Here is a 9643-nt window from a genome sequence, read left to right as displayed (position 1 = left end):
CTTGCATGAAAAACAATGCAATAATTAATAAATACTAATGCAAATAAACTCTGTGTTGTGCACACTCAGCTGTAAACCTACTTCGGCCCCACCCTGTATGCATCATGTTGGTCCACTCACCTGTTGACAGGCACTCAGATGGTGTCCATCTTGGCTGTTGTGAATAACGCTGCAGTGGGCATGGGGTGCAGACATTCCTACTTCGCCATGTTTGTGTGTCATTTGGGAGAACTTTCCTTGCAGGTGCAGGGGAGGAGATCCAGTAGGGTTTCCCCCCAGGTGGTTCCTGTAACAGTGGAGGGTCGGGTGGTCAGGAGCCCAGGCAGGCACCCAGTCTCTCCAGTACATCATCCGGGCCATTTTAGGAGGAGGTGGGGCAAAGCCTTGGCCACAGCACCAAAACGAGTGAGCAGGATGTGGCGGTGGCCGCAGCAACAGGAGTGGAGAGACGTGACGGGAGAGGCTTGGGGATGGAGGGAGGGGGAGCGGAGGAGTGGCCCGTGTTCTGTGCTCCTCATAGAACATCCTTCATATTTGGCTTGTTGACTGGCCTAGCGGCGCCTGAGTCATCCCTGTCGAGGCGAGAAACCAATTTGAATAGAAGAGCTCACTCACCACCCTCTCCCCCTGGTCATCGCCGGGCCACCAAATATTTGCTGCATTGCTCTGCCTCTGCTGCTGGACCTAGGAACGTGTGTGCAGGGGGGAGGCTGTGTGGGCCCCCACCGTGGCTGTGCTATTTATGTCGGGAAGGCTCGGAGCAGGAAAAATCAATCACCTCGTTTACAGATAGCAGGCCTGGCTCCCGCTGGACCAAAAGGCTCTCGTTGACATGGAAACAAGACACAGCGGAGTGGGAAGAGCAGCAGAGAGGGACATGTAGCGCGGGGGTAGCGTTTTCACCCTCACGTCGCCGATGACAGCCACGCCCATACACGGCACTGGGCATGGACCCTTCCTCTCGCTGGAGAACGGGCCTCCCGGAGAAGTGCGGGCCCCAGCCCTGCTTTAAACAGCTGGATGGTCTTGGCCAGGACCTGTACCTCCCCGAGCCACAGTCCTCTCATCTGCGCGAACTCTTAAAGCTCTCGGCATGCTGCACGGCCAAGAGCAGGTTTCCAGCAAGTCGTTCTCCTTTCCTTCCTGATGGAAGGGGCCCAGGGAGGGAGGGCAGGCCGCACGGAGAGAGCGAGAGCCACCCTCGGTGGTCCAATGAGGAGTCGGCCAATCCTGGGCCAAGCCTGGGAGCTCCCAGAGAAAGGAAGAGGTGGGCCGTGGCAGGACACTGAGAACGAGGCTTAGAACACCCGGGTTCGGAGCGTGCTTTCGGGCAAGAGTGTCTTGGGCAAGTTTGAACCTCAGCATTCTCAAGCCCAAACCGGAAGGCTTTGATATTGATCTCTGAAGGCCCTATGGCTCGCGGGTTCAATGGTGTTAAGTACTATCCTGGCAAAGGGCGAGGGCCGGGGCGAGAGAAATCGCCTCCCTGTTGCGTGTTCCATTGGAGAGTAGGAGCCAAGTGGACAGAGAAACCCGTCAGGACCCCGTGGACCTGGTGATTCTCAGGACAGTAACAGAGAGAGAACAGTGACGTTCATACACCGGAGGGTCTCCACTCCCTTCTGGTTCCCCTTACAGGTGGGCAAGGTGCATGAGAGGAGCGTTAAAGGTAACACTCTATCGTGAAGGGCCCTGAGATTGACCAAGTAGGCAAGAAAATGCATTGAAACTGCATGTGTTTGTTTTGGTGTTTGTTGCTGTTGTTTTTAGATTTTTTTTTATTGATTTTTTTAAAGAGAGAGAGAGCAGGGAGAGGGAAAGAGAGAGAAATATCGATGTGAGAGTAGAACATCCATCGGCTGCCCCCTGCATACCCCCTCCTGGGGATCCAACCAGCACTCTAGGTCTGTGCCTGACTGGGAACAGAACCAGCAACCTTTTGGTGCACGGGACAACGCCCAACCAACTGAGCCACACCGGCCAGGGCAAACCTGCATGTGGTTTTCACCATGTTTGGCTCTCAAGTCAATTCCTGTTCTTAGTGTTTTTCTCTTGGCTGCCCTTCGAGGGTGAAGGCAGGGAAGCGAAGAGCATGAAGCAGGAATTCAGAGGGGAAGTCCACCATCCCAAACAGCTGTCTCGGTTACATCCTGGCCTGTTGGTAATGTGGCCCGGGGCGTGCTTGTGGTTGGTTTCGTCCCCTGAAACTAAAACACCTCCAGGAGAGGAACAGGCCCAGGAGAACCTCCCGCTGCCCGGGCTGGAAAAGCGAAGGCCGCGCATGTTCCCTGGCGTGGGTGGGCTGACACTGCTCTTCCCGTCAAAACTGTTTGGCTCTGTGGAAGCGACGTGCGTTAGCTTCCCGGGGCTGCCATCACACCGTGCCGCACACCGGGTGGGTTAAAACAACAGAAGTGGATTGTCTCACCGTCCCAGAGGCCAGAAGTGTGAAATCAGGGTATCGGCAGAGGCATGATCCTTCTGCAGACCTGGGCATGGCATTCTCCTGGTGGCCTCGGGTGTTCCTGGTCTTGTAGCTGCTCCAATCCAATCCCACCCTCTCGTGGTGTCCCCCCTGCGTCTTCCTTCTGTATGTGTCTGTGTCCACATTTCCCCTTTTCAGAGGATACCAACCCTATTGGATGGGTCCCCACCCCCTACTCCAGTGTGACCTCATTAACTAAGTATATCCGTCATGATCTTATTCCCAAATAAGGTCACCTTCTGAGGTCCTGGGGGGTAGGACTTCACCATCTTTTTTTTTTTTTTGCAAGTTCCTTTAAATTTCTTTTTTATTATATATTTTTGTGAGTTTTAAATTAAAACATTTAAATAAGTTAAAATGCCAAAGTTATTCAAAATTCACATATAAAATTTTATAAGTGGTAGCATTTATAAAAAGATGGTAGGACTTCACCATCTTTTTTGGTGGGGACACAATTCAGCCTTCTCTAGTTTATGATCAAGGAGTCAGGATATGAAAGCAACATTCCCCAAAAGATTACAGACCGAGAACATTTACTCCTTGTCCCGGGCACTCCTTCTCCAGAAATGATACATTCAGATGGACCCCAGTGCAGGCAGCTCCGCAGATCTCTGGCCTGGATCCGCCTCTCCTCCACATACACACCCGCCCCCGCCCCAGGTGCTCCTCCTCCAAGAGCCCCAACACTGGGCATGCGTCCCAGCCCCCAAGCAGTCCGCCCCGGGCATGAGTATGCAACAAAGCTGGTTATGAAACTAGTGAACCCCATCTAAGTAGAAGTAAAACTTCTCTTCAGTGAAGGGAAAAGCCATGCTTATGACCAAATCTCGACCCTGAAAAAGTATCCTATCAAATCATTACCCATCTCCCCAAATCTCCGCAAAGAAACATTCAAGCTAGAATACTTGCAGAGAAACACACACACACACACACACACTCACGCGCGTGTGCGCGCACACACACGCAAGCAAACACATCTCATTTGCCCCTGCCGTTGCTTCAGAAAGTTGCAGAGTGCAGAGATCATTACAAAAAGGCTCCCTCACTGGTGACTTCTAACATATTATTTCTGCGTTAGTATTATCAGGCCGGTAACCCAAAGACAAATGCCGAACAAGAAACTGATCGCATTTCCCAATCTTATTTGCAAACAAGCGTTCATTTCCTGCTTATCAAGGCCCAGTGCGGGTACTTTGTCCGTTCGAATCATTGTCTCAAGCCAGTGATGCAAACCACTGAGCCAGGTCCGCCCCAGCCAGCGCCGGGACGCTCAATGTCATTGAACTCAAGGAGCAGATAATTAGTATTGAAAGGTGTGATTGCAGCCTGGCCGGCCAGGTAATCAGCCCCTGATTTCTCCTCGGGATTCTAGGCCCGCTGGAAATCTTAGCCCCAGAGGAGGCTGGAGGGAATTATCCTGGAAGTGTAGTATCCCTTTTCAAATATAAACACTGGACAATTAGCCCGGCCAGATAGCCCTTCCTCGCTCAGCGCCCTGCATCCCAGGCCCTGAACAGAGGGGGCCAGCATTTCTTGGACAGGCCTGCCGCCCAGCCTCCCCTCCCCGGGCTCTCCCACCAGCTCGCATCTTCCAAGACTGTCGCAACCCCGGGCTGGCTCCGCAGATGGAGCCTCTTCATCCCGGTGGCGCTTGTTTTGCAAACATTAGGCTGCTCGGTGAGAACCTGCCTCAACCTGAGGCCCGAGCACCCTCTTGGCTGCGACGGCAGCGGCTTCCTGAGAAGGGCTGGTCTCTTCTCCCACTCAGCCCTGATGGCACGGAGGTGACACACTGCAAGGTGTCTTTCTTGCTCTCCCTTCCAAGAGGGGGTGTCAGCTCCCAAAAGCCGACAGCCCCCTTTGACATAAAGCGTGGCTAACTGTTAAAATGGGCATCCAGCCCTCGCCGGCTTGGCTCAGTGGATAGAGCGTTGGCCTGCAGATCCAAGGGTCCCGGGTTCGATTCCGGTCAAGGGCATGTACCTTGGTGACAGGCTCCTCCCTGGGCCGGGCCCTGGGTCAGGGCTTGTGCAGGAGGCAACCAGTTGACGTGTTTCTCTGACATCGATGTTTCTCTCTGTCTCTCCCTCTCTCTTCCACTCTCCCTAAAAATCAATGGGAAAATACCCTCAGGTGAGGATTAACAACAACAAAAAGGGACATCCACATAAAAACACAATGTCCAGGCACTTCGGTTAAACATCAAAGCAGGGTTCCCGTGTCCCTGTGGCCGTAGTGACCCCTCCTCCATGGACCAGGACACCCCCTGACAAGGAAGATGCACGTGGAGATATAGCTGCCTCTGTGTGAAAGGGGGCTTCCTCCCTCTGACAGCACTTTGCTTCAACCTGGCGGTTCTCAACCTGTGGGTCGCGACCCCTTTGGCGGTCAAACGCCCCTTTCACAGGGGTCGCCTAAGACCATCCTGCATACCAGATATTTACATGACGATTCATAACAGTAGCAACATGACAGTTATGAGGTAGCAACGAAAATAATTTTATGGTTGGGTCACAACATGAGGAACTGTATTTAAAGGGCCAGAAGGTTGAGAACCACTGGTTTAACCAAACTGGCCATGGCTCACATAGTTAGACAGCAACATCAACATGCATGTCCATGACGTGCTGACGCTCCCAGGCTCCCATGGAGGCTCAGCAGCGGCTCCCTGCCCTGGTCTGGGAGGGAGAGCCCAACATATAAACAAAGTTGCACGCAAGACTCGAGGTATCATCAACATGTCACGTTCAGGCTCCCGCCAACCTCGCAGCAGACACACACCTGTGCAGTATGTAACGTGGTGATCAGCGACATTTAGAAAAAAGGGGCTTTTTGTTTCTTGGAACCCATCCTTCCATCCCGGGGCGGATGCTCTCTGGATCCAGCCAATCGACTCCCAGGGCCAAGCCCCCGGAAATGGGGCTCAGAGTGTCCGGCCCCAATGGCTCCCTCCTGCCTCTAGAAAATGCTGCAGTTACGTTTGGGGTCACTGGGCAAAGGCCCCCGTGCCTTCTGCAAAGGCTCCTCTTGCTTCCATCGCGCTGTATGTTTCCCATAATTTTATTAAGGACATTTCAAATATCCAGCACATCTGCAAGGGTCACACGGTAACAGCCCGTGAGCATATGTTTAAGTGATGACCCTCTCCTGTGGCTCTTAGACTCCTATCTTCTCCTCCAAGCCCCACGTTTCAGAACACCTGTCCCGGGGAACTGGCGGCACGGACAGTGGTTGTTCCGGTGGCTTCCAGGGCTTCTCGCCATCCCCTTTCAGGAGTGGGCAGGGCCCAGATGAGGGCTACACACACGCCTGGGTCTTGATGCCAACCCTCCCACTTACCAGCTGTGGGGACTTGGACGTGGTATTTCATTGCCCTGAGCCCCTGTTGCCTTCCGATCTCTGATGGGCACAGAGCTGACCCGAGGAACCTATGCTGAGCACTTACCAAAGGCCAGGAACCCTCCCACCAGCTCAACTGCAGGCGAGGGGCCCTCGTGTTGTCACCCGTTGGAGAAAAGCAGGCTGGAAATCCAGGCCTGCTGCTTGGTGGTACCTGGTGGAGTAAGCAGTGGTGAACAGCGGCTTTTCAATGTGTGACTCAAGGAATATTATTATTATTACTAGAGGCCTGTTGCATGAAGAGATTCGTGCAATAGGCCTTCCTTTCTCCTGGCTGCTGGCACAGGTTTTCCTCTGGTACCCGGGACCCAGGCCTTCGCTCCAGCTGGAGCCGCCTTTGGTCTTCCCTCCGCCGCTTGGAGCCTACGTATGCAAATTAACCACCATCTTTGTTGGCAGTTAATTTGCATATCGCGCTGATTAGCCAATGGGAGGTGTAGCGAAGGTACGGTCAATTACCATGTTTGTCTATTATTAGATAGGATTATTATTATTATTATTATCAGCAGTAGCCGCAGCAATAGTATTTTTAGAGAGGGCACCCATGAGCACCCCGTTGTAGCCGAGAACATAGCCAACAATATGTCCTCCTCATTGCCCTGGTTCCTACCCATCACTTATTTACAGCTGAGGCCACAACTTAGGGCCCTAGCACTAAAGGTGACACCCCCAAACCGAGGGCCCTTCGAAGAGCTGTTTCCGTATAGCTGGCAAAAACCGCAGCTTTGAGTGCTCAGGTTTTAAATTCTGAATCCTGGAAGGGATGGTTGTGATAAAGGGCTGGGAGAGGTCAGAGAGTCGTTTGGGAACCCCTGCACCATAGCAGACAGATAGACAGACAGACAGAACTCGGACGCCGGCAGTGGTTAAGGTATGTCTTTTATTGGCTGGAAAATCGTTCTGTAAAAAGTGATGGGAATGTATCAAAGCTAAACTCCATCCATATGCTCTCCTGTAAACACGGCTGTGACTGTGGGAGCATTCCAGGCTGGCTCATCCCTCGCCTCCAGCTCAGACAGATTTTCCGTAGTGGCTGCCATACAAACCCTACACCCCGAAAGTGCCAGGGTGGGTGCCTCACAGATGAGGAGCACTTCTCTGTGGCTAGGGTAAGGCATGGGATTCCTTAAAGGCAAAGGGGCTGTCACCTTTCAGCCTAAAAAGCTCTTGGCCACTTCCAACCCTTCCCTCACTCTAAGCTCCTTTGGACTCACTCCTAGCAGACTCCTCCATAAGAGAGCATGTTGGGGGGGTCTCTAAGGGAAGCCCCCCAGCCTTGGGAGAGAGAAAAGAAAGAATGAGTATGTGCTGAATTTTGATGAAGAACCGCCTTTGAGTAGGAGATGTCACTGAAGCCCAGAGATGGGGTGTAGCTTTTCTGAGGTCACAGAGCAAATTGATCGAGGGGGGGTGGTGGGGGGGAGAGAACCCAGAGGTTCTGAATCCAGATGTCACTGTGGGTTAGATCCATAATAACGTTCCTTGGCCTAAGTCCAGAGATCCTGGAACCAACAAATCCAACCACAGGACGAGCTCTTTGGAAAACATTGAAAGCGCCCTCATGACACGGTCTTTCTCAGAGGGACGCAGCTTCTGTGACACCCAGACAGGACACTGGGTGACTCCGAGCCATTCTGCATCCAAGGTTTTCCAACTGAGTCTTCGCCTTTCAGAGTGGAGGGAGAGAAGTCCGAGTGTGGGGAGTTGGAGCTAGAGTTTTGGTAAGAGACAAAGATCAAAAAAAAAAAAAAGGATGGGCATGTTCAGAAGGAAACGGACCGTGGCCGACCCAACAGCGTCCCTCTCTCCCACACGTGGGGTTCCAGGCAGTCCCAGAGCAGTACCCGCACAAACAGGGTTCTTGCTGAAATCGAAGGAGAAGGAGCGAGGGACAGAGACGGGGGAAATAAGGTGGCGGGGTCTCTCAGCCACATGCACTCGGGAGAGTTATTTTTAAGAGCTCGCTCTTGGGAAAAGCTAACGCCAAGACGTCAGTCACACTCATCCTTCCTTGGACCGTGGACGTTGGGCCAGCCGCTGACATGTCACTGTAGAGACAGTCATGGGTGGAAAAGAGGGCTGTGTTGTGGGGGAGGGGGCCGGCAGCCCTGGCCTGTGGCACACACACAGGACTCTGGGAAGCCGGGGGTTCTGCGTGCCAGGCCAGACTCCCCCACTCCACCTTGGGGGGTCTGCCAGCTTTTCCTGGCTCCCTCCCCACTGTCGAGCCTTCTTGTGAAATGACTGGCACTTCCTGCTTCCCATCTCACCCCAGCCCCAGACGTGCCACCTCCCCCTGGTCTCCGCCCTCCGGCTTAGTGGACAGGAGCCAAGGGGGCCCTTGAGGACACAGAAGCCCCTGTTGGGATGAGGACAAAAGGAACACATTCCCCGCCCCCCCCCCCACCCCGGTTTCCGAGTTTTCTTGCACCTTTCTCTACCCCCCACCTCCATCTCCCCAGTCCCTTACCGTGATTGCTGCTTCCTGGCCCTCATTCAACCCACATTCCTGCTGCTCCGTGTCCGCCTCCCAGCTGCAAGGCCATGGGGATGTTCAGAGAGTTCCAGCTCCAAGAACTCCTCATCTCCATAGACCTGTCTGCCCACCTCCCACCTGGCCTCCAGGGAAACAGCCAACATTCCTGCAGTCCCACAGAGAAAGGGTGTGACCGGCATTGCTCAACGAAGCCTCCCAGCCAGCATCTTCTGCCCCAGAACAATAGCGTTGTATTTTTCTTGGACTCCCTCCGTTTTATTTGGTTTCTCCTTTGATTAGCAGAAAAGGGCTCCTCTCCCTCCCCCCTGCGTTCCCTCTGAACCCACCAGCCTGGCTCTGGTGTTCTTCCGGGAGAATTCCAGCCCCCACCCCCGTCAGGTAAAGCCCTGGGTCCTGAACTTGGGTGACGTCAGGGAGCCTTGCCCCGGGGCTTTCTCACACGTGGGAATCGCCGGTCTCCCGGGAGCCTGCAGCCCATCTCGGATCTGTTGCTCTTGGATGCTGATCCCAGGACGCCAGGCGAGGTGTTAGTCAGACTGACCTTTCCCGTTTTCTGAGCCGGTGAGCTCAGATCCCTCAGTCGGGCGCTACGTGTTGAAAATGAAAATCCGTGTGTGGGGCCTGTACGAGGGACCCGGGGAGGCGGGAACGGAGGGGTGAAAGGGGAAGGTGACACCTCAGCGTTGGTTGAAACAAACAAACAAAGGCCTATGTATCTGCTGTCAAATCCATCCTCACCCAAAGGAATCGCGCTCTTGGGGTGCGAGGCTCACATTCTGATACCTGCTTCTCAAGGGACTGGCGCATGTCTGAGGTCTCCGGGGCGCTTCCGTGCACCCCCAGACACCCAAATCTCCTGGTGGTCAGGGAGTTTTCGGTTCAGCTGTCTGCTGGGCTCCCGGGACAGGTCAGCCCACAGGGGATGTTTCCGGGGTATCTTCCCTCTCACCAGGCGGCGGCCTGTGGGGCCCTCACCAGGCCACCCCGGGCTTCTCTATCAGCCACAGATCTCAGGACAACAGTGCTGATCCCGCCAGCTGTTAGGGTGGGACTGGCTTCTTCCATCCAGCGCCTGTCTCCACGTCAGCATCCCTAGGGAGCCCAAGTCAGCGCACCTTCCGCGTCTTCGGACACTCAGACAAGATGACTTCTCGTTTTTAACGTGAGAAAAGGGGGCTTGTTGAGAAGTGTTGTACAGAAGGTCACACGACTGTTTCCAGGAACATAGGGGTCGAGTTCTCGGGCTAAGGAACTCCGGAGTT

The 9643-nt window shown here is 54.0% G+C and overlaps 1 long non-coding RNA gene across 4 annotated transcripts in view; it reads right to left on the bottom strand.

The window, feature by feature from the left end:
* Positions 1 to 6745: 6745 nt before the first annotated feature.
* LOC106698190 overlaps positions 6746 to 9643 on the bottom strand; it is a 14467-nt gene continuing 11569 nt past the window's right edge. Inside the window, exons 1-4 of one of the 4 annotated variants that reach the window (XR_002830788.1) lie at positions 8821 to 9637; positions 8355 to 8526; positions 7729 to 7932; positions 6746 to 7594 (exon numbers count right to left, since the gene is read on the bottom strand). This is a non-coding gene — a long non-coding RNA (uncharacterized LOC106698190). Of the gene's footprint in view, positions 7595 to 7728; positions 7933 to 8354; positions 8527 to 8820; positions 9638 to 9643 lie in introns of those variants that run through there. The other 3 variants (XR_002830786.1, XR_002830787.1, XR_002830785.1) reach the window with 3 other exon arrangements.

The sequence above is a fragment of the Myotis lucifugus genome, unplaced genomic scaffold, assembly GCF_000147115.1.
Source record: "Myotis lucifugus unplaced genomic scaffold, Myoluc2.0 scaffold_146, whole genome shotgun sequence".
In the NCBI taxonomy this organism is placed as follows: Eukaryota; Metazoa; Chordata; class Mammalia; order Chiroptera; family Vespertilionidae; genus Myotis; species Myotis lucifugus.
The sequence above is the reverse complement of the archived record's forward strand: the minus strand, read 5'-3'. Positions and strand labels throughout refer to the sequence as shown.